The sequence below is a fragment of the Miscanthus floridulus genome, chromosome 7 (assembly GCF_019320115.1).
Source record: "Miscanthus floridulus cultivar M001 chromosome 7, ASM1932011v1, whole genome shotgun sequence".
Taxonomy (NCBI): Eukaryota; Viridiplantae; Streptophyta; class Magnoliopsida; order Poales; family Poaceae; genus Miscanthus; species Miscanthus floridulus.
In genome coordinates this window covers 86,695,844-86,701,499 of record NC_089586.1, presented here as the reverse complement: position 1 = coordinate 86,701,499, position 5,656 = coordinate 86,695,844, and the positions used below count along the sequence as shown (strand labels likewise).

At 44.1% G+C, this 5,656-nt stretch overlaps 1 long non-coding RNA gene across 1 annotated transcript; it reads right to left on the bottom strand.

Moving 5' to 3' along the window:
* Positions 1 to 52: 52 nt before the first annotated feature.
* LOC136463692 (uncharacterized) lies at positions 53 to 1,609 on the bottom strand. Its single transcript, XR_010761057.1, has 4 exons — positions 1,154 to 1,609; positions 669 to 776; positions 523 to 594; positions 53 to 273 (listed from the first exon to the last, which is right to left on the bottom strand). It is a non-coding gene; the product is annotated as an uncharacterized lncRNA (long non-coding RNA).
* Positions 1,610 to 5,656: the final 4,047 nt, after the last annotated feature.

The window sequence follows — 5,656 nt, the reverse complement described above, 5'->3', positions numbered from 1 at the left end:
GTTCCTTTATAGAATGTACTTAACACTTACCAATCAACACTGTTATCTCATCGCTCCAACTTTTTGATCTATTCCATGATGATATTCTTATAGAAGGCTTCAGCTTGCAACTTCTAGAAGCAGTAACGATACCAGTAATCACAAAAATAACCAGAAGAACACCAGTTGCAATTTCTAAAACAAGAAGCCAAATTGGTTGCTGCATTCTTTCATGCTTATATTGTCCAGGATGTTTGAATCCATTTGCGCTACCTCGCTGGCCAGTAGAACCACCTATGACAAAGAGTAATTTCGTGCTCAATTGGGGTTTGCAAGCAGAGTAAGGCAAAAGAAAAAAAAAATGATGCCCGGCGTGACATAGCAACTGTATACTTTGAAGACAACATCTAGAGGTATAGCATGGATTGACAATAGATGTTTAGTATTTCAGTTATTAAATCAGCCCAGTGAGGTGCAACATGCAAGTAGACTGAATATATTAATTGATAGTAGCTGCTGGGTGGTAGAAAACAAAATACTCACTTATACACACTTGCAAAGCTCGTTGTTGGACAGAGTACTCATCCTGGAAGCAAGTTTCCTTGGAAACTTGACCTGAAAAAAGGCCTTTTAAATGGGCAAACTTAATGAAATACCGAAATAGTAGCAAGTATATCACGTAATAGTACCTTGGAAGATATTTCAAGCAGGGTGGAATTTTTCCAACAAGAAAGTTGTAAGAAAAATCCCCAACATATAATCGGGGAGAAGGGCATAGTCCATTGTGAGCTGTGGATCTGATGGAGCAAACAAATACTGATTCAGATAGAGTAACATAATATCAGGACATCTTGAAGGTGCTGTTCTGTGGCTTGAAATGGCACTAACAGAGATAGGTGGTAATATTAAGTTGAATGCTTATATTTGATAAGTATATTGGCATGCATCTATTATGATCATTGCTCGTTTTCTCTGAAGTTACTTTTATTTTGTTTGTTTTTCCACGAGTCATGAACGTTTTGATGCCACAAATTAAATTTTCATTTGACTATACATGTATGCATTGCATAAATACAGAGTACAATAACACTGCCATCACTAGTCTATAAAATTTAGTACGGTACAGTACAGTATGAAGCACTGCACAGAAGAGGAGTTAGGAGAAGTCACCAACCCAATATTTGCAGCAGGAGAAAAACTGGCAGTATTGCTTCCTGGAATTGATCCCTTCAATCTATTCCTGTCCAACCTAAGTTCAATTGAGGATCGGAGGAGTAACTTGGAAGCCACCACACCAGCCAGCCATGAGAAGATCGAGGGCAGACAAAGGCAAGACTCCCGGATGCCAGTCTCCTCTCTGTCACCACTCACTCACCACAATGGTTTCTGTTTTGGTTTTTTCTTCTCCCGAATGAGTGTTTGGCTTGCTTAAAGACGTAGAAAGTGAGCTGTTTAAGACTGTGGTGGGGATTGGTCGTATGCAATAAACATCTATGCAGATCATGCTGTCACACATGCTAGCTGCATGTAGCATCATCATCATTACAGCGAGCACCAAGTAAGTATTTGTTGTGCCTCTGATAGATCTGAGCTTGTTGAACCCATAATTCAAGCAACCGGGAAGATAAAAATAGGGCCCCTCAATGCGTGCGTTAGGCAAAGTGATGTGCAGTAGTAGCTAGTAGTAAGCTGTGGCGAGAGGAGAAAGCAGGACGGTCCAGTTTTGTCTGTCTTTGATCTGCAAGACAGATGGCAAGTTTTTGCTTGTCCGTAGAGCATGCAGGAACGAATAGGACGGCACACCACCTAAAGATCTCATGGCCGGCTGTGTTTCCAGCTCCTATGATGGCAGTACTGTACCGTGTGTAAGGACGAATAAGGACCCCAGGGGCACATGAGCATGACCAACCGCATCACTATTCTCTGTTAGTCTGTTACTGTATTATCTTTCTTTCTTTCAACAATAAAATCCACCAACCCAAGGGAAGTAGGAGGAATTCTTCAAGTTTAACTGCACGCTTTCTTCTAAGTTACTGTAATGATGTCAGGTTCTTTAGTCATCACCTCAGGTGAGCCAAGAGCATGCATCTAGACATTCAAAAGGGTGATGAATTCAATCAATTCTCCTAGGAAAAAAAGGAGAGAGAGAGAAAAGAGCCATTTTGAGATCAAGTTCCTTTCCTCTTAAGAAAACAGTGGAAATAGTATGCTGTCCTACAAAGGGATCGGCCGGAGCACTGCTGGTGGCTTGGCTTGGGTTGCATGTACACACACTACAAGTACAACCGTGAACTGTCCATGTATTGTATTCAAGGCACGCATGTGGTCACTTTAGTCCAGCTCCGTTTGGTCTGGTCTTGGTCTCCTTCTCCTACTTGCATTGCATTGCATTGCATTGCCTCCCTTTCGGTCTCTGACGTTGCCCTCTTTTAATACCTGCACCTTGCTCTCATCTCATCCTCCATCCATGGATAATTGGATGATGCTACAACCATCAGCAAACTACTAGCATTGGACCTGACCTGCCTTAGATCCTGTAGCCAGCGAATGGTCCCCTGCCGGCCGTTAAACCACCAGCTAGCCACAGCCATCCATCACCCACCAGGCCACCACTCCTCTCTCGACCACCTTCCCTTTGCTGCTTTCCCGTCAAATTCAAAATTCAGAGGCTCGGATGCATGCTGACTTGTACTAGCTGAAGACTCACTGGGTCAGTCTATGACTCTCTATGTAACGCTTGCTATGGTGCATGCATGTTGCATTGCCATAGTGATTAGATTGCACTACCAGCACCTAGAATGGCATAAACTTATTTAGAGATATAAATGTTGATGATACTTCTATGAATCTAGTCGAATATAAATAGTACAACTTTCACCATGGCGAAGTGCGATGCACACAACAGTCGCGTGTTTGCGTCTCCTGGCTTGTCGTCCTCGAGAATTTGAAATAAACCCGCACCGTCGTCTTGCAGTGTCCAAACGAGGGAGAATCGGCAGCGCCTTTTTGCACCGTCCTCGAGAGTTGTATGAGGTTTTCAAGCGCGCGTACAGCTCCTGAATTCCTTTTGTACCCCATGGACCAACTCTGAACTTGAACGCGGGGGAAAAAACGCCAGTCCATGGACCAACTCACCAACCCTCATTCCCTCGAGCTAGCTAGCAGCTTTGTCGTGTCTCGTGGGCAAAGCTTCTCAGGCGGTAACTACGCTACACTGGGAGTTGGAGCCGAGGGACAGGACAACGGATCAGGCCTCCGGGACGGGACACGGGAAAAACGCCGGCGCACGCGGCAGGATCAGCGGCATGAAACAGAGCAGAAAACGAACGAGACGAGCGAGCGGGCGGGCGGCGCAGATCGATCGACACGCGAGCGCCACGACTTTGACTCAGCTCAGATCATCTGCCGTGGTGATATATAGGTGCGTGCGGACTGCTGGTAGGTACCGCGCAGCGCAGCAGAATTCTCCTTTCCCCTTGCAGAAATGTCGGCCGATCGAATGAATAAAGACTATTCGTGTGACTATTCTTTTCAGTTCCAAGAGATTATACATCTCGTTTTCGGAGGGGGTCAACCGAACACAAATCTAAACAAAAATCTAAAAAGACCAATAACACTTATTATGATACCGACGAATTAAAATCAAGCAATAAGTTATGGATATTTTGGGACACAAATGTTAATATTTTTTTCCTACTAAATTAGTTTAAGTTAAAATCAATTCACTCTCAGGACCTGCATAGTATTGGAATGTAGGAATTTTACAGAAATTTGGTACGTTTTTCTCAAAAAAAAAAAGACACAGGAAACCAGAATTTCCTCCGCTGCTAAGGGGCCTTCGATTTCTGCTAGGCAGGCAACCGGGAATGTCATGTCGGCCCACCATAAAAATCCTGGCCTGGTCGAAATGTCAAACCACTTATGCCGCTGTGTGCTCCCCGGCCGGACGAGCAGGAGATGAGGAAACACTTGTCTGATCTAAAACGAAAAGAAAAATAAAATACTCCTAGGTGCACACACCCAGGCCGGCCGGCATGCAACACCATGCAGCTGTCGGTCTGCACGTAAAAACGTCATCAGCACCTGCCCACTTTGGATAATGCAGAAAGAGAATGACCTCGGCGGATCACTCTACCTGCTGGGCACACGTCGTCCTATACAAACAAGACTGGGCCATGGCAATTGAGGATCGGAGGAGTAACTTGGAAGCCACCAGCCAGCAGCCAGCCATGAAAGAGGGTAGGCAAAGGCAAGACTCCCAGATTCATGTCTCCTCTCTGTCACCACTCACCACAATGGTTTATGTTTATGTTTTTCTTCTGCTGAATGAGTGCTTTGCTTGCTTAAAGGCGTGGGTTTGGAGTTGGTTAAGACTGTGGTGGGAATTTGGTCGCATGTACTCCATCCGTTCCAAATTATAAGTCATTCTAAGAATATTGGATAGTCAAAGCATCTTAAGTTTGATAAAGGTACATGACAACAAATTAATATAACATGAAAATATAAAGTAGTGAAGAATCTAAGATACTAAGTTGGTATCATAAATGTTATTATATATAAATTTAGTTAAATTTGAAAAACTTTAACTCTCTAAGATTCTTGGAATGACTAATTTGGGACGGAGGGAGTAATAAACATCTACGCAGATCATGCTGTCACACACGCTGCATGTAGCATCATCATCATTGCAGCGAGTAATAGCATTATTGTTTGTGCCTCTGATCTGAGCTTGTTGAGCCCATAATTCTAGCAACCGGCTGGGAAGATAAAAATAGGCCCCCAATGCGTGCGTTAGGCAAAGTGATGTGCAGTAGTAGCTAGTAAGCTGTGGCAAAAGGAGAAAGCAGGACGGTCCAGTTTTGTCTGTCTTTGATCTGCAAGACAGATGGCAAGTTTTTGCTTGTCCGTGGAGCATGCAGGAACGAATAGGACGGCACACCACCTAAAGATCTCATGGCCGTGTCTCCAGCTCCTATGATGGCAGTACAGTACTGTACCGTCTGTAAGGACGAATAAGGACCCCAGGGGCACATGAGCATGACCAACCGCGTCACTATTCTCTGTTAGTCTGTTACTGTATTATCTTTCTTTCTTTCAACAATAAAATCCACCAACCCAAGGGAAATAGGAGGAATTCATCAAGTTTAACCGCACACTTTCTTCTAAGTTACTGTGATGGTGTCAGGTTCTCTAGTCATCACCTAAGGTGGATCAAGAGCATGCATGTACACATTCAAAAGGTTGATGAATTCAATCAATTCTCCTAGGAAAAAAAAGGAGAGAGAGAAAAGAGATGAGGAGCCATTTTGAGATCAAGTTCCTTTCCTCTTAAGAAAACAGTGGAAAAATAGTATGCTGTCCTACAAAGGGATCGGAGCACTACGGCTGGTGGCTTGGGTTGCATGTACACATACTACAAGTACAACCGTGAACTGTCCATGTATTGTATTCAAGGCACGCATGTGGTCACTTTAGTCCAGCTCCGTTTGGTCTGGTCTTGGTCTCCTTCTCCTACTTGCATTGCCTCCCTTTCGGTCTCTGACGTTGCCCTCTTTTAATACCTGCACCTTGCTCTCATCTCATCCTCCATCCATGGATAATTGGATGATGCTACAACCATCAGCAAACTACTAGCATTGGGACCTGACCTGCCTTAGATCCTTTAGCCAGCGAATGG